The 19,778-nt window shown below is 31.2% G+C and overlaps 1 protein-coding gene and 1 non-coding gene across 3 annotated transcripts in view; both read right to left on the bottom strand.

Moving 5' to 3' along the window:
- Positions 1 to 19,778, bottom strand: part of DNApol-eta (DNA polymerase eta) — a 113,450-nt gene that overhangs the window by 90,749 nt on the left and 2,923 nt on the right. The window lies entirely within an intron of this gene.
- On the bottom strand, positions 6,362 to 6,433 carry TRNAP-AGG (transfer RNA proline (anticodon AGG)). The gene has a single exon. It is a non-coding gene; the product is annotated as a tRNA-Pro (tRNA).

Genomic DNA, 19,778 nt, shown 5'->3' with positions numbered 1-19,778 from the left:
TCAGATGTGGAAGGGACCCAATTTCCATACCATGTTTCATCATTTTTTATAGACATTACTAAAAGTTTTTTTTTAAATTAAATTATTTTTATTTTAACGTTTTTAGTTTTGCTTGTATAGGCATTTTATATTTTAATCGATTGTCGTTGACTAGAACTTGGATGAATGTAATCGAATATCAACACTTTAGTTAAGGTATCGTATCGAAAGGAGTGTCTATAATTTTGGAGGTATCGCAACTTCGAATCCAGAAGGTAACCCAATTTCACCGATAACACATTTAACATGTGTTTGTAATTGTATATATGTAATCTTCATTGTCTTATTGTACGACAATTATATTTAATAAAAAAATGTTTATGGCGAATGAAACTTAATTCTGCAATAATTATAATTAAATTCTGATTTATTTTTATCAACTTACACCACTTATTTAAATCAAATTGTGACATTTAAGGTAATCAGCGACATATGTGGGATAAATCATACCTAATAACACTTCTACTACAAATATTAGCACTTTATTATAATACCAGAATGAATTAAAATTACCTTTTATCAAAACCGGTTCTTTTTAAATTTGTTGGTTGTTCGCTAGCATCTCAACATTTGGAGAAAATGTAAGCTTTGCTATTATTGGGTCTGTGATAGATTACGTTACATTTATAACTAACCAGAGGTCCTATTTTTAAATATTTTGCAATATTGTTCATTTATGTTCTTACTGAAGAAACCGAAATAAAATGGCTGAAATAAGTTACCTCACTCACGTGATTTTTTTAAGAAACAGAAAAATAAATATGAGCAAGCTCCAGATTTTCTGTAATTCTATCAATTAAGTAAGTAAATTATAGGTGTCCTAAATAATCAATTATGCAATTTAATCACAATGATAACAAAATTAACCAGTGAAAATTGGAAACCTAAGGGTCTATTTTACACCCTTCCACCTTACATTTTTTTCGAGTGCTTCAGTTCCTGGTATAGTTTCAGAAATAAATTTGTTACACTTTTAACTAGCCAGACGTACAATTAATAACAAAATTAAACAGAAAATATGCTTATGAGATATAGTATAGCCACAGGAAGCCAAGGCCTGTTTTTTTTAGTGAATAACACGTGCATAGTTTGAGGAGTGAACAACCTGAACTGTACCAGCAGATAAAGAGGGGCTTGTGTATTGGAGGAGAATGCATCTCCTAATATCTCCTGTGGAGTTCGAAGTGCATGGTCAACGATGTCTGTCAAGAAAATATTGTTTGAAAATTGAGAAGTAGAATTTTAACCCGATTAATGGGGATTTAATTTTGGATAGGAAAAAAAGTTAAAAAATGCAGTTATAATGTTAGCTCACTTTTTTGTTTATATTGATTACTCCTTCCAGAAGCTGACTTGGTATCCAATCCTTTGGCATTTTGGTATTGTGTCGCCGCCGTAGTTCCCACGTTGCAGAGACCTGCGCTTCAACTCGTCAATTAACCCCTTACATATTAATAGTTAGGACAATTCATTTTTGAACTTCCGTATCGATTTCATTTGTTCCATTTATTTGAGAACCAAAGTTTATGAATTGAGAAACAAATCCGAATGTAACCTTTCCAATTTTTATTTGTGCTTTTAGAGGGTGATTGCCTCTTAAATGAAGTCTCTATTATTCATCATCGTTCTCTCTAACGTGATTCTAATTGAGAATATGTGGTTCATGGTGCCCCTAGCCTTACCACCTCAATCGCCAACTTTCTCAATAGATTCTCTCAGAGATTTTGAATTCTAAAAAAAAAATTCTCAATCTGTCAAGCACGGATTGGGAAACGAATTTTTTTTCGTTCGAAGAAGGCAATAATTATTTGACACAAATTAATAATTCCAGGAATCACCTCTCTTCCGTGAAAGGTCGTTAGCTCGAAGAGAGGTGAAAAAGGCTTCATAAAACTTTTTATCCTTTTAATTAAAAAAGAAGTACCTCTTTGTCAGTTGGAAATTGGGTGTAGATTTTCAGTTGACAGAATGGGTCTTTGAGGTGTGATACTGTGTCTAGCTGTGTAGCATTGTAATTGGGGCCCCTGTTTGCAGTTCAACTCATTAAAAATGAATATTAGGTTTCCTATGGATCTCTTGACAATAAACTCATTTAGCCTTCTGGGGGTGGTTTTTAATTTTAATGGATAAATGATGAGATTTCTAATTACTTCCAGTAAACTATCCTTTACATTAGAATGTTTATTTACAGTTTTTCATAAAATCTCTCCATTTTTTCGGTGATACTATATCTAAAAAATATTGGACGTGCATACGTTTCATTGGGCCCTAAGAGCCTAAAAAAGATTTTATATAATTTTAGCATTTTTGGCATGATTGTTCTTTCCTGAATATTCCTTTCATGATGTTTTATGAGGATTTTAAGGTTATATACCAATCGATTTTTTTTTGTATAAGCGAATTGCTTGTGTTCAATATTACAACTCCGTTTCTTGTTTAAAATAAATATATTATTAGTCTCTTTTACCTATTTTAATTCCTCACATTGCTTTTTATTTTGAACAATGGATTCAAAATTAAATATAAAATAAAATAAAAATTCATGTTTTTGTCCATTATTCATTGCACTATGCGTTCCTGTGACTGTTGACTTAATAAGTCAATTTTTTTTTTTATTGTAGACCAAGTACTCTGTCGTATGTATGGTCAAAGCAAGTGCAATATCGTTTCACGTCAATAGACTTCTTTTCTCCAGTTTCTACTTACTAGTTGTTGGTAGACACGAAAAATGTCAGTTGCTTTTGATAACTCAGCTTTTCAAGATTTTACTAAGCAGTGCCCATGTTGCCGAAAGATAGGAATGATTGTTAAAAAGGAGGGCGGGTTTTGTATTTTACTCTCGGCAACCTCAGAGTAAAATATCATTGAGATATGTTTTGGTTTAACCCTTCAATACCTATAAGGGCCCAAGTAAATATTTTTTTATATCTTAATTGTTTCTAACAATGTTGCATCCATAATACACTAAAATATGTCACGTGGCTATAGCAGAAACGGAACCCAAAGTTGTCCCTTGGTGTTAAATTGTTGAAATTCTTGATTCTGAGGACAGAAGGTGAAGGTAGTTTTCACTTTCTGCAAAAAGACAAAGCTTTCGTACTTTAATAGTAATACAATTGTTTATCAATCAAATTCATGGTTTAATATGCTAATCTTTTCGTTTGAATACATTAACTCCACGCCTCTGCAAAGTAACATCAACCAACAAACAATGTTCCACAATTAATTAATTACCCCAGAGCCGTTATTAATTATCGAGGAGGAAGGAGACAAATTAGACCGACGTGGAAAGGTGAGATTACGGTTCAAAACTGAGTAATTGGCTTGTGTGAAATTAATTTACATGGACGAGAGTGAACACTAGTCTAGTAAAATTTTACGATTGTTCGTAACACAGCTGTAAAAAAGGCGATTGGACGTTGAAGAAACATTAATATTATGCTTATCAATATCTACTACCTCCAGCATATTTTCTATTTAGGTAGTGATGTATATTTATATATTGTTCATTATTTAGTGAACTGGTTATGAACTATTAATAGAAAATTAGATAGCATTGTGTAATTTAATTAATAACAGGTGGGTGTCCTGGGATGGATTCTATTCTATTTGGTGTCATGATCTAGAAAAAGTATGGCATATCGTACATCAACCAATACTCGCTATAAGTGGCATTTGAATGATAAGACAAGTAAAGCCATCAGCGGTAGTTCTGGTGAGAGATGTGCTAGGAGAATAGCGTTGCCCTCTTTGCTCCTTAAGTTTAGAAAACGCTTTCTGACCATGCCATGTCTATCGAATTGCTACAGTTCCTGGTGTCTTAGCGCAGTTCAAAAACTATCTGTTGAACTTGGCGATTGAAGGCAGAGAGCGGCGGTAAAAATTAAATAAACCAGGGAATCTACGAAGATCTGATGTAGTGTTTGGAAAGAGAGAAGTTCCTTATTTACTGGATTCGTTCTTGAAGTGGAGAGATTTCAGGCACTATATTACCAAAAATCTTCTTTGCTCCAAATATTAATGAAGGCAGTTTGATGTTGAAGGAGAAGACTTTGAAAAAAGAGTTTAGGCACATGCACCTGGCAACGATGCAAGAGATTCTTTTTAAATTTCGCTTGCCAGTGTTGCCCTTGTAGCCAGAATGGAATTGCCACAGCTGCAGCAATCAGGTTAATTTCTTACTCTTTTGTTCTTCTAACTGTTAGAAGAGTAATCATATTTATGCAAACCTGGTATAACGAATCTCACTAAACTATATGTTTAACTGTTAGAAGTACAGGTACAGGTACCTGGTTAGGGGAAATAGTATGGCAGGTGGGCCTGGTGGTCCTTTTTTCCAACCTCTAGCGGCAGCTTGGAGGTTGCCGCCGCGTACTAACTAGGGTAGGAGTGTCAAATAGTTAATATTTATTTCTCGGCGGTCCCGATAAATAAATATTAACTTCTTCAGGTGGAAATCGAACCCACAACGTTCTGATCCGGACTCTCTGGGATCCATACTCCAAACCGGCTGCAACTTTCTCGACTGGTTGAAGTAACTACAGTTTTTGTGTAATTTACTATCTCTATTTTTATGTTATTAATATAAAACGTATCTAAGTTAATGATATATTATGATTTTCCATTGTGATGAACGATTTAACAAAACTTTGATAAGTTATTTACATTTATTTCAGTCAATCACGGCTGTTTTGGAACATTCTATTAATCACCTGATGATGGTTTTCATTTTTACTTTTTTGAGTTTCTGTACTAATTAAATAATTTATAAAAATCTTCTCAAGTGTTCTTTTTCTTTTCAGAATGCTGTATTTCTTCATAATGGATTTTGTAAATTTTCATAGTTAGTACATTTTAAGTTCAATAAGATATTAATCAGTATCTAGGAGAAACGTCATTGCATTCTCGTTTTTCGGATTTCTTCGTGCTTTTTCAATATTTAAAACTGTTCTATTTTGCTAGCAATCGGTATGTAGTTCCTGTTGGATTACTTATTTTTAAATTATATATTATTCAGACAAATATACATTTTAGCTACGATATACAATTCTTAAGCCTTCTTATTGCTAGTTACTATGCTTATGAACCGCAACCTTTTGCCACGTTAGGAAAAAAGCCCTGGACCCATATCCTAGATCGATGCGAGGACAGAACGTGATAACAACCCCAGGGCCGTCCTTAAACTCATTCACATCACGCCTTCTGCGGATCATGGCGTTACCTCGATGGCTGCTAGCCAACCAGCAACCTTATATGGATCCTTCTGCCTATTTATTGTATCCTCTTCAACCAGAGCTCGTCTTGGTTTAGTTAACGCCTTGCTGATCTCATAATATATATTGTAACAAGATAGGTGGTAGAGTAAAATCTGTTAATTAATAATTAACTAATGCTGTTGTCATTAATAATGTTTAGTATTATCCTCAGTTAACTATTTTCAAGTAACACGTTAATGTTGATGTTTTTATAGGAAATTTGAAAGTGCACCGATGTCAAAAAGCCTTAGTCCATATCTACCGATTTACTGCTGCTTAACAACTTTTTGATTTAATCACCCAAATATCAACGAATAGTTTGGTAACCAGTAAATCACCTTTTACATGGTACATAAAATGGACTTAAAAATGATTCTCGCTTAAGTTGCCTGAGTTACTGGGTTCAAATCCCGGTCCACTTTTTTCTAAAAATATTATTTTACATATTAGTTATCATTTGTCCTGGTTGTTCATAATCGAGATATTGATTTTATTTTTATAATTCGCCAAAATTATTATGGAGTTGATAATTAAAGTATAAACAATTGTATTTTCATTCAATTTCTATTTTTGGTTGTTATCTTATTTGAAGACCCAGAATATTATATTTACAAACCCATAATTTTATGTGTAATCGTAAAGGTATGGAATATAAATAATGTTTGTGATAAATACATGTAATGTACAAAACTAACAAATTGAGTAATTACTATTGGGACCACCCATATATATATGATGAAAATCGTATTATAAATAAATGTAAATGTTTTATTGAATATAAACCTATAAAAAAAAAAATATCACTAACGCATCTAAGGTCTGTTGTTTCCAAATATTGCCAAAACAAGACATAAATAAATTAAGAAAAAATGTGATTTAAATATCTCACTCCACCACAATTCTATTGTAAAATCATTCAAACTGCTGAACCTAACCCAAGGAGTTGGTTGTATTTTTGAAGGCTAGTTAACTATTTTTTCACGCCAATAAAAATATATAAAATCTTAAATTGATTTAGAACATATTAGATAACCTAATAAGTAAAATGAGATAAAAAAAAATTAATTGGGCTCGGCCGGGATTTGAACCCGGGACCTCTCGCACCCTAAGCGAAAATCATACCCCTAGACCACCGAGCCACATTAGATTGTGCATAATTATTTTGTAATTGGATATTGAGGTAGTAGTTGATTGTTTTTATAAATTAATTTCATGTATGAAATATTGTGGCATGAATATAATAATAATTATATAATAATAATACTTTATTTATTCTGGGACGAGTCAATTTATACAGAAAGATAGACAGATGTGTACTGAGGAATAAAGTTTCGGTATTTTGAATAAAAATACTTACACTGTCATAATAATACGATTTTTTTGCTAATTTTTGCTTGGAACTAGAAAGTGCCGTTATGTATTTTCAATATAACTTGATACCTTTCTAAAATAAATAATTTAATTTCTATCCATTTTAGTCTCAACACATTTTATTTTTATTTTCTAGATTGTTCCTGAGAATGGCCGGAATGACCGAAACGTCGGACTTATAAGAAAAATAAAATGTGTTGAGACTAAAATGGATAGAAATTAAATTATTTATTGTAAAAATTTACCAGTCTCAAGAAAGTGTTTAAGATTATAAATTGATACCTTTCTTTCAGAAACCACAGCAGGGACTGTTTACAATAACAATTATTTTTTTTTGCTGTTATTATTTTTTTTGTTACTTACTAACCTTTTATCTGTTCTAATTAGTTAAAATGCCTTAACTTTCTCTTTTTCGTGTAGTTTTTTCGAATAGGTTTATGATAAAAATATAAATCTTATTAGCATTATAGAAAGCCTTAAGCCCAATCCAAATCATTGGATTAACGCCTCACTCAGCCTCCATTGTCTTCAAATATCTCGCTTTAATCCTCAGAAGTGTTGAGGAACCAGGTCCGAAAGTCCTCAGTATTCAAATATTTTGATTAAAAGTTATTATTTTTATATTTTTGTGAACTCTATTACTAATTTCTTTCTTTTCTTTTTTACATCACTTTGACATTTATTTAATTATATTTGGTATGAATGTGCACAATCATCTCTATACCTGATGCTCATGAATATTTTTCAAGAACCTTGAAAAACCTTATCCCTTGTGACATGTTTTAATTTAATTTTATCTTTTTTTTCTGCATATTATATCATGTACGATTAGTGAAAACTCTCTACTGGTAGAATAATTAATAATCCTAGTATGTTTTCGAAAGTAAAATGATTACCTACTTTCACATTACTTATTGGTATTGATTCGAATGTTTATTTTGTTTAAAAAAATATGAAGAAGTTCCTTCAGGAATTTCTCTTGAACTCCAACGGGCTCAACTACATAGGAAATAATTTCCATCTCAAGAACTACTTTAAATGCCGGACTAAAGCCGGCGGAAGTTGGACCAGGAGAGCGGATAACGAAGAAGAAAGTTGGCGGGAAGAGACATCTGTGAGGGAACATCGGAATCTGAATTGGGTCCGTCATCTCCATTGCAAATCTGCCACCATATGAGACCGCTCTTCGAGCCTTCTTCTTTTATACAAGCACCAGGAAACCACAACTGGAAAATACGCGTATGATGTAAAACTCATGGCTGTCTATTGCTTGCTTGGATATTGGAAGAGAGGATTTTCAAAACTTTATTATTTTCAGAACTTTATTATTTTAGAACACTGCTTAAAAAAGTACTTTTGAAATCTAGGACCATTTAAACCATACCAGTAAGTTCCTTCAACGGTGTAATGATTTCAACGTGATTAATTTAAGCTTTTCAAAGATGTAAAATTATCTTACTAAGTACTTTACAACTTTACAAAAACGTACACGAACCAGATGCATTGACCATCATAACATAATTCTGCAAATTATTTAAAAAAATAGTTTCTACCACGCGGCTCTAAAACTTTTATCACTTTGCCAATTAATTCAATAAAGTAATGAAGTATGTGTTTTAATTTGCCTATAACTCTTAAAAAAAGTTATAACAAGCTAAACAGCATTACATTTTGTATAAAAGTTCTGTACATTATGAACAAAGTGACCATTCTAAATCTATAACGAAAAAATAACGTCAAAGTTGCCGTTTTACTTTCAGAAATATACATATATTTTAAATTATTATATCAATAAATTTATTCTAATAATCACACTTCATAGTATAGACAGAGAGCAAAAATGGAATTAAATAAAAATATGTAAATAGGTTATGAAAAAATAAATCTTTGACCTATTGATCAGAAAAAACAATTATTTTATATTTTAAATGAAATGAATTTGTAAGTAAAATTTTAAATTAAATAAAAAAAAAAATGTAAAATAGACATAAGATAGACTAAAAAGTAAAAAAAACAAAAAACCTTGGGAACTGAAAAAAAAATTGTTTTGAAATGTCATTTTCGCAAAGTGGGGCGAAACGTTGGTTTACAACAAATAGTTCTCCTTTACTATTTTGATACCTTTATTTTCCGCCACCTCCTACAATCGGAATGTATTATATATATTTTACTGAGTCTGCTCCCTTTCATTGCCTAGCGGCATTATAAGGTGTTGACAGTCCGGCTAAGGTGGTATAGTCTAGCTATAGCCAAAGGCTACGCCATGGAACTAATGAAACGTGAAGGGACCGTTTCGCTGGTGTTATTTTGTATTTATTTATTTATTTTTTTTCCCAAACCTCCTTTTTTATTAAATTTGTATAATAAATACATACAACTGCATAATACAAAATGACAAGTTTATCCTAGCATACTGCTGCCTTGATTGCCTTGTGGCATTGTAAGGAGGATTGTTATTTGTATTTATTTGTTATTTTGTATCTCGCTAATCTCAGTTAAGGAGTGTAGTCAGTAATAATTTTTCAACGAGAAGATGGATGCAAATTTCCTTAAAAATGATGTTTACACTCTTGAACAGTTAGTTGATGATTTTGATGTATTACTCTATTTTTTATCAAATGTTTTATTCTTAAATCTATACAAGAAATAGGAAAATGCAATGCTGAAAGGGTATTCCCGTTATGTATCACGCGAACAGAACGTGAATTAAATATGTGTAAGGGTTTGGGGGCGGCATATGGAGGAGAGGATGAATAGTCGGAACGTGGCGCAGGTACTTGCCCAACTTTATGGAATCTGTCCAACTCCCGATCCCCGGGCCTTCGTTAGAACTTTCTCCATTGGCTGGTCCAAGTTCATCCGTCTCCTCTTTTTATTTCACCGCTTCAAAATTTTTTTAAAAAATATATCCCGGAAAGAAATATGTTGGAGGATTTTCCTCTTCGCTGATAACGAATGGCTTATAGGTTTTGGCAGCTCAAATTATTTTTCGTTTTTGTATTCCATAACGATTCTCTCAAATTGAATTACAGGCCTTTGGTAGAAGAAAATATCTGGGAATTCTATTTAATTTAAGGGGTGATTTTCAAGTTATTTATTTATCAAAAAAGAGTAATCCCCTCACAATCAGAAAAAAAGTTGCAAATAGTTTTTGATGAACTAACTACATAACTTCCAAGAGCTCTAACAAGGGGATTGCACGGTCCTTGCAGATACTGATAAAATTGTTTATCTTGATTCTACATGGAAAACATTAAATATCCAGTCGTTTCATACAATGGATACAATGGCTCCCAGGCCAAGAACAAAACACTCTGAAACTGCTTTAATTTATATTTCGACCGGTTAGTGATCAAATGAATTTTTAAAATGTTCAAATTACAAAGTAAACTAGCCTTATAGCATTAAGAATTTTACACCAAAAGTTATGGCAGATTTTGATTCACTTCGGCAAAAAAAAATTATGTTTAAGATGACATCGCAAAACATCTTGGTGGTTGTTATCTTGTTTTTTGTTCTTAGCCCTGATGAAGCTAGAAATTCTGACCGAAAGGTTGGCACCAATAAATAAGTTTTTACTTGTTGGAGTTCTTTACTGACCGCACCTCTAACATCTCCTTACATACTCTTGATTTCGTCACTTCTGATCACAGACCGATCCTTTATAATATTCTGAGTAAAGAATGCCAACAAAAACCTGTTCTCGCCAAATATGATCATGAAAATATTGACCGGGACTTGTATCGCTGTCAGATATATCATTGTATCGCAGTTACAATACATACCAAATCTTCAGTCACAGGAAGATTCTCATGTACCTACCTTATCTGAAATAATTCTAAATTCACCAGATACCGTCATTTCGATATTCCCTTCGCTAACACATTCGGTCGGTTTACTTCCGGACCAAATTCTGTAGTTATTTGTGCTAAACACCTGGAAGAGTAGTAGCATTCACGACCGGGAAACAAAGATGGAATTGAACTCTGTTACTACACAGATTCATATTATTATAGACAAATGTTGGAGACTACAAACTTTGCTGAGAATTATGGTGAGGATATAACGAAAAAGACTGGAATTCATAATATACCTTCAAGTAAAGAAAGAAAACACAATTTTATTTTTTATGTTTTCTACACGTATGCTGATGACACATGTGTGCTCACAGTTAGTAATAACCCTTTGATTGCATCCCAAACTCTCCAGTCCCATATCACAATCCTCGAAGAATGGTGTCGAAATTGGAGGATAAAAATAAATCCCATCAAATCAAATTTACTCTTCGTCGTAAACCTGCCGACTGCCCTACAGTATACTTTAATAATGTGGCTCTTACCCCTGTAGAACAGATTCGTTGTCTTGGACTACATCTTGACAAACGACTAACCAGGAATCCTCACACAAGACTGAAAAGACATGAAACTGCACGCAGATTCCGACTATTACAGCACTTACTAGACAAACGGTCTAAACTTCCAACTCATTACAAAAGACTGATCTACATGAAAATAATAAGCCCCATCTGGACATACGGAGTTGAGCTTTGGGGCTCCACTAAACCTTCTAATTCCTCTCGTATCCAATCTTTACAATCCAAAATCGTTCGTAAAATCCTCAATGCTCCTTATTTTGTTACTAATAAAACCATCCATAAAGACCTAAATGTTCCTTATGTAACCGATCTAGCCCGAACCCGATATTATTCCTTCCATAATAAACTCCCTAACCACCCAAACCCACTCGTTTCTAACCTTACTTCCTCTTCCACAATCCTCCGAGGCGCCTGAAAAGAAGATGGCCTCGTGACCTTATATTGTAAACTGTTTTTAGAGTTCTACTACTGAGTAGTTTCTCTACATCCTGTATCATATCATTATGTCATTATGATCAAATTTACTGGTTGTATTGTTTATACAGTTGTAAATATCAATAAATAAATAAATAAAAAAAAAAAAGTTTTATACCAACAATAAAAGCGATCCTTCGCAAAATCCAATGCGATAAGGAACATTGAGGCGACAAAATAAAAACAACTGCTCAGAAATTGAATAATGCTCTTAGTATAATTGTTTAATTTCAGTTTAAGAATGAGGTGTTTTCCTGCGGTATGGAAGCATGCTTCATTATTTCTGCTCCTGAAACCCGCGAAGATTGGGAATGAGCCGTCACTCTACCGACCTGTGGAAAAACGTTTCGAGAACTAAATCACTTTAGGACTCTGTTCACAAAATTAAGTAATTCCACCACTAGGACTTTCAATTTTCTAAAACAAGGGATTTCTTAAATATCAGATGTGATAATTTTTTTTAAAAATGTGTAAACTCTAACAAATCCCACTTTCAGTTAACTAACACCTAAAAGAGGACCTCAATGATGGCAAAACCTAAGTAATAATAACTTTTTAGGTTAGGTATAGTATAAGTCCTAAACAAAACGAAAGTGAGCCCCATCACCTAGAAATGAATTAGAAAGTATCCAATAATAAAATCAAGGAATCATGAATTGATGTTAATCAGGCCTCCTTAAAATGCAGAAATGCAGTAAAAGGCGTTTTGTCTCCTTTTTATTTTAAGGAGAAAGACAAAAAAAAAGAGCAATTGCAAGAAGAAGATAAGGTACTATAAAAAAATCAGAGTCCAGTCAAGTAATGAGAGAAAAAAAAAAAAAGATCTATATTTTCATGTTTAATTGCGGTTCCTAGATTGTAGGTTCACATAAGTAACTTTTTTTTTTACTATACTAAACTATTTTTAAGTTTTATAGTATACGAGGCTATTTTTTAATTTCTATAAAATAAAAATAAATTATTTGTGTTACACTACACAAAGAAATATGTTTTCATTTTGTAATTAATGTAAATAATATTCTTCTCTTCATGACTCTTTATTTAAACAAACCAATATAGTACCATCGAAGCTCTATTTAATGTGTGAAGAATAGTGAATAAATAGAAATGAAGAAATCTGTGGGTCTCAAGGTGTTAAATAAAAGTCTGTTTAAGTACCCCATTTCTACAGCTCTTCATTATGAAATATTAATGTTTGAAAATATCTTGTTTTTGAATTGGGACATGCTGCTTCTGCGAGGACGATAAACCCAACGTAAAAGTATTGTTATAAATTTTAATTAGGTTTTGATAATACCAAGTTGAAACATCAAATGGGTAAGACCATTTAGTTTCATCGAATTAGGGACATTTCTTTAATTATATATTTTTTAAAATTCTAATTGTAGTCTATTTAAAATACTTCCATACTTCAATAAGGAAAACATGGGAAAACAGTTCTTCTTTTTTTTTTTTTTTTTTTTGCCATTTAGGATAATTTTGAAGAAAACTATAAATCATGAAATCTAAAGATAATTCTTAAGTGAGGTAAAATAGGAAAAAGAAAGAGAAGATAAAATATTAAGAGAGGAAGGTAGTTGAAGAGTTCAACTCACGAAGTTCCCGGATAAAAAAAATTAGTTTTCTTGCAAGATTTTTTTTTTTGTAGGTGACTGCTGGAAATTATTTTAATTTTAAGAAGTGTTTGTCAGATATAGTATATTAATAGTGTACGTATTATATAATCTATGGAGATTGAAAGTAAACTCGAATGAGAATAATTGTGAATTTTACCTGGAATATACATTATTCATATTTAATTTCGTTAGAAGAATATGTAGGGGTATGTATTCCATTAATGAAGCAAATGATATTCAGAAAAAAATAGGAAATCGAATATCATCAATATCAATATCAATGTACATTGTTTATTATTAGTCAAAACGCTTAGTATTCATTGAGAGAGCGGGTAGCCGCGCGGTAAGGCCTGTGGCTACCATCTCCAAAGACCCGAGTTCGAATCCGGCTGGGCAGAAATCGTTGTCTGTTACACTGTAGCCATGAGTCAACTCTTGTGGGTTCTGGATTCCTCCTGGGGTCCACCCAGCCTCCTAAATTGGGTACCCCTAATAGAGTAAAAATCTGGCGGTCGAGTGTAACTCTGACCAAATCAATCACCTCCTTACACAACCGTTGATCTAATAACAGCACTCCCTTACAAAGTTGTAGCGGTACAGATTTATTTTTATTTTATTCTTAGTATTCATCACTCCACTAAAAATATTTAGGAGAGGCTCAACAAAAGCAGACAGTACAGCGTGACGCGAAAAAATACTGTAAAGAGTAGATTTTTTTATTTTTCATTCAGGTAAGATACCATTAGACAATCTCATTCATCAATATCTTTGACTAGCTAGTTGTACTATTTTTGTTCACATAGGTATTTCAATGTTTTCATTATCAGTTATTAAGATTCACTTTGTTTGACAGAGTCGCAGATAGCAAGTAATATAAACTGCCCATTTATGGTTGTGATTCAAGAAGTAATTCAGGTTAGCCAATTCATAAAGCCACCCTCAACATGTTCTATAGTTAATTCCATCATTATCAAGTCAGCTATAAAGTAAACTCAAATAAATAAGAAATTGTTTAAGTATCTCATTCATTTTATTTTATTCGGCTATAAATTTTTTTGTGTGCATATTTTTTATTTACTGTGTATATATTTTTCTTTTAATTAGGTATAATTAGAAGTTTCTTTTAACATGTGAACATATTCTATCCTAGTTTGAATAATGGATATATTGAATGACAGTAATTTAAAACTTTTTTACATTTTTAAATTTTCATCGGGTTAACTGAAACTAAAGTTTACACAACATTCCATTTGATTTTTTTTTCTTTTTTAATGTGTAATTACGAAGGTTTTTAATATATATATATATATATATATATATATATAAAAGTAATGTATGAACATTTACATAAAAGTATTTCAAAATAAGGAACTGATCTTACATAAGCGTACATTTAGAAATGCATTGGTTATGTATTGTACTACGTATGTATGTCCAGATATATATACAGCGCCAACGAATTCCTACCACAGAAAAAATTCTGCAACGCTACACTGAGGATATATTATACCTAATATATTTTTCAATGAAAGTACTCTGAAATATTCATTGTGTATGCTCTGACAAAGACGTATAGTCTCCTTTATCATACAGATCTATGAGTTTACCTCCTATTTGCGCCCAAATATTTGAAAAGTTGCTGTACATTGAACTTTTTACGATAACTATAAACCAAAACATCAATTTAGATTTTCCTCTTTACATCATATCGTACAACAGTTACTATATAGTGTTAAAGACTACACAACCACAATACTAGTACGAAATATATTCCCCACAATACTCCTGAATGTTGCAGATGCATTTTTTCGGGTATCGGACTAAGGACCATATATTCAAAGCCTTCCTTCTGCTCTCTCATTATTCAATCATTCCCCTTTGATAGATTTTTATATGGCTGAAAGTGTACGGAAATCTCATACATTTGACTCATCTTGATCAGGGTAATCCAAGGATGAAGTGATATAACCTGATAATATGTACGCATGATATGCCATAGACATTCAACTGTCATGAAAATGGTAAAACTATTGAGGCACAAAAATACCAAACATTACGAAATCGTTTATCAAAAGTAAAGAAGTGGTGCAAATGATAGAATAAATTGAATACTAAATCCCAAATTGACTGTACCTGAGGGCTGCTTTCCAGTCTATTTCGATAATTAACATATTACCTGATCTGATATCTGATTTTTGAAATGAGTTAATTTCCTAGAGCTTATTAAGAAGAGCTAATAAGACTAACATGTGACCTGCAAAACGAAACAAAAAACTAAATAAACTAATTATTATATACAACTTTACCCGTAAGTTATAACTAAGGGGGTCGTAAATAAGAAATAAAAAAGTTAAATATGGCGTCACTCAAAATTGAGCCAAAAACAAACTTTAATCCGTTAAATTATTAACTAGAACCTATTTGAAAGTACGTATTACAAATGTACAGGACCGCTAAACGAGTCTACGTTCAAAAATTGCAAATTTTTAGGTATAAACTTTCGGTACAATATACACAACTAGTACATACATATAAAACTTTCTGTTACGTTACATAATTGAACACGATTTGTGCATACCATCTTTCTACTAACACTTATGGACTTTACTACTTATTACTCAAGGTTTCCCATGTTTCTGGTTCTGCCTAATAGACTCATTCAGAATATGTCCATGGAAAACGAACTCGACAATATCCGTAGAAGGTTAAAAAGGAGTATGTAGGACTAAAAAACTGTACAAGACACCTCCTTAATAGCAAGAAATAGGACCAAAGAAGGTCCCACTGGGTAATTCTTTTTCTCATGTATTTTTATAATCTATTTGACTGTACTTTTTCATATAATCGCATTCATTGGTATTAAATTTTATAATACTGTGCTTTGAACGATAAAGGGATGAAAAAAAATGGTATTTGAAGTATTACTATACGGTGTTTTGTAATATAATTAAGACCCATTCCCACATTAATATCAGTTATAGAACAATTTCAACAATGAAAAAATATTACTATTCTTGTCTACACGCTGACAAAGAACTTAACCTTGCAATCTGTTCTAATAAATAAGCGATAAAAACTGAAAATTAAACACAACTGTTACCATGGACAAATAGCAAACAGGAAACATGCAAGTTAATCTGTTATAACAGTGGCCTACTGGCATATACTTTCATTTTATTTGGGAAAGTGGACCCAAATTTTATTACATTTCGACTAAAAATAGAGTAATTTGGACAAGCCGAGTGGCTGAATCCTTCAAAAAATTTCAAATATGACGTTTTGAAAGTCTTGAAACACCAATAGAGTGCACTGTATGAACTAAAATAGACAATATTTGAGTTTTTAGCATTTTGTGGGTTGTACCATTTTTGATCTCATAGCCTCGTCTGATGAGGTTTTATATTGTGAGGTTATAAGATGAAGACGTCTACATGTGGCAGTTAGGTGTAGCATATGTTGATAGTACTACCAACTATCAAGAAAATCCTAATAGTACAACCGCAAATGTCATAGTTCACACAATGGTAGTGCCGTCAACAGCTGCAACTATCAGTATCATATTCACTCCAGAACCTGGGATTATTTGACATATTAAAAACTACCGTTGTTCGCTACTTAAAACATTACAGTAAATTTGAATTGAGATTACTAATTGCATCCTAAAGGTCGTATAAAACTGGATTGGACGGAAGAAGATATTAAGGTGCTGTGGGGTAGTAGGGGATGAACAAGACCAGTAAAACATCCCAAGGCTATGTAATGCACCCCAACCATAAAACTTTATTGCCTCATAACTGGCCCTAATTTGGAACTTTAATACTTTCCGGAAATATTGCAGTTTACAATTCAGTTGTCATAAGACCAGTCTTATCTTACGAATCGGATTCCCTCCGGCTCGAAAACAGAAATGGGAATACCGTTTTATCATTTTATCCAGATTGAATTTACTTTTATTATCCGGTATTTTCGGAAAACTCATTATTTTTTTGTCCTCATTCTGTTCAATTCTTCCGAATTGTATCTTCTGTTGTGGCAATTATATGATAGATAAGAAGAGTTATCCCTTGAAGTATAATCTTTAGTAATGACCATTTACTTTATCTTGAGCCATTTGGAATCCTGATCCAATTAATAATTATGGATTTCAATTATGGAAAATAGACATTTTCCCGCGTCAGCAATGCTTAATAAATGATACCTACACTTAGATTCTCAATTATAGCTCTTTCAAACTGCAATGAATATTAAAAACAGAACAGTTTTGAACTATATGTCAATTTCTTTTTTATTCCAATATTTATAGGCTTTAATTTTATGTGCTTGTGTTGTATTTGTAATTTTTATCTCTTTTGTAGACCTGATGTAGCCGAAAGTTCGGCATTCATTGAATTTTTTTTTATTATTATTTGTTTTCAATCGCCGCGCATGATATCTTTATTAATCACAATGGTCATGTGCACAGTATATAAATTTGGTTCAATTATATATTGAATTCTGATTTTCAATAAATTTAGAATATAGAGTTAAATATTATTTTAAAGGCGAATATTTTATCATTGGCATATTTAATATTTTGTACAATGAAGTTATTAATTTACATACTTAATGTGAACTTAATAATTTACATAATTAATACGAAGTTATTAATTTACATAATTTTACACAACGAATTTATTATTTCACTATCATTTATACTTAAAGTACTCCTATTTATATATTGTTTGGAGATTCTCTATACATTTTGGTCATAAAGGGATCTGATAAATTTTCCTGTTTCTATGGGTGACTCGAGGAATTAACTTGTTTTATTTTATTATTTCACTTTTGCTTATTGTATTCTATGTTTACAGTTATAAATTTCAATAAATAAAATAAAATTAGTCACAATTTTGAAGAATCTTTAGCCTTAGAAAATGTTAATGGTAAGATATACACAATGATGTCCCTTTTTGCCAAAATAGATATTTATAACCTGACGTAATGTCATGGCATTTATCCACTAAAAAATAAGGATAACGACTCTAATAAAACAGCATTTGTGCAACATGTACCCAAAAAGAAACATAGTTTTGGTAATAAAAATACCTTCATAAGAAAATACTAGAAGCTATTTATATATAAGAAAATATTAATCATACAGTTAATTTCAAATTAGGAAAAAAAAAAATCTGAAACAGCGTTATGCTTTTGCATATTTATCTTATATGTATAAGATAAATAATATATAGTTAAATTTGGTGGGTTTTTTAATACTGACATGAATAAATAAATAAACTAGAAAAGTTAAATAAATTAAGAAAAGTTTTATAATATACCGGGAATGTGCCAAATATGTGAAGTAGGTTTAACAATTTATTATTGATAAAGTGAGTGATAAGTTTGTAATAAAAAGTTTAAATAGAATAATATTATAGTTAATGGATAAAAATATATAACACATTATGATAAAAGTTAATTGATTTTGCATACTGTTCTCTAATTTAATTATGTTTTGAAGGTTGATAGACTAAAATATATTTTTACAAAGGTAGAATACTCTGTAAATTTTTAATAACATTGTAGCTGTAGTATTATAATAAATAAGGTAAAGCAATTTATAATTCAGAATTTTTTTTTTGAAAGTTTATTTAATAATTAGAGTGAACTAATAAAGAGAAAATAAAAACGATGAGACCAAATTTTATTGGATATTTTTTATTATAATTTATTTTTATTTTTTTTATTATTATAAATTTTCTCTACCTTCTACATTATTATCTGTTATTTTATTTGTTTATTTTTTCATAAGGTGTTAAATATTTATCTACTGTTTTTACTCACAAATAATAACAAAAATTATCAATTGAATATATTCTGGAGACACAACGTTTTATCCTAATAATTAAAACAACCAACTAAACGATACAAAGTGATGTTTCTTATCTTTATAAATATAAAAAAACAAATTTGCGACTAATTGACCAATTGCTGAAATAATATCGAAAGAGAGTTCATTTTCATTCCAAGAGATAAAAATCTCAACAAGCTGTTTAAACACAATTTTAATTAAGTACTTCCTTGGCTTGTTGAAGGATTTCATGTAGATAAGTATTCTTTATCTTATTTACAGAATCACAATTTAATACTAAAAATAAAAAATGTTTTGTTAGATGTAAAAGAAAGCATTTTTCAAATAAAAACTCAATGTGTAACAAAAATTCAACACATTAAGATCCTCAATAATTAGAAGTTCAATATGAAGGTGTTCGCTAAATTATTAAACAAAAAATATAGTGAATTATGTAGTTACTTAAATTACATACTGTATAAATATTTAGTGATTTTTGAGCCAATATTACCTTAATCCCAATTATTATTGTTTTTGAAAGAAAAATGTTTTCTTTTTGTCAGAAAATTATAATATAATAAATTTAAATATAATATTCATTAAAAATTGAAAACGTAAGGTTATATCCGTTTTGCGGAATATGTTACCTGAACAAGGGAGCAAAGGTTGGGCCGATTGGCCACCGCAAATGGAAATAGATTGTCATAGCTTTTATCCAATTTTATAAAGCGCACGGCCGACCATTTTTCTTTGTTATGCTTCCATCTCGGGGTGGGATACAGCTTTTAACTGTCATGTAAATTATCCGAGAAACTATGTTC

The sequence above is a fragment of the Halyomorpha halys genome, unplaced genomic scaffold, assembly GCF_000696795.3.
Source record: "Halyomorpha halys isolate HHAL.00 unplaced genomic scaffold, Hhal_1.1 Scaffold961.1, whole genome shotgun sequence".
Lineage (NCBI taxonomy): Eukaryota > Metazoa > Arthropoda > Insecta > Hemiptera > Pentatomidae > Halyomorpha > Halyomorpha halys.
This window is presented reverse-complemented; position numbering and strand designations above follow the sequence as displayed.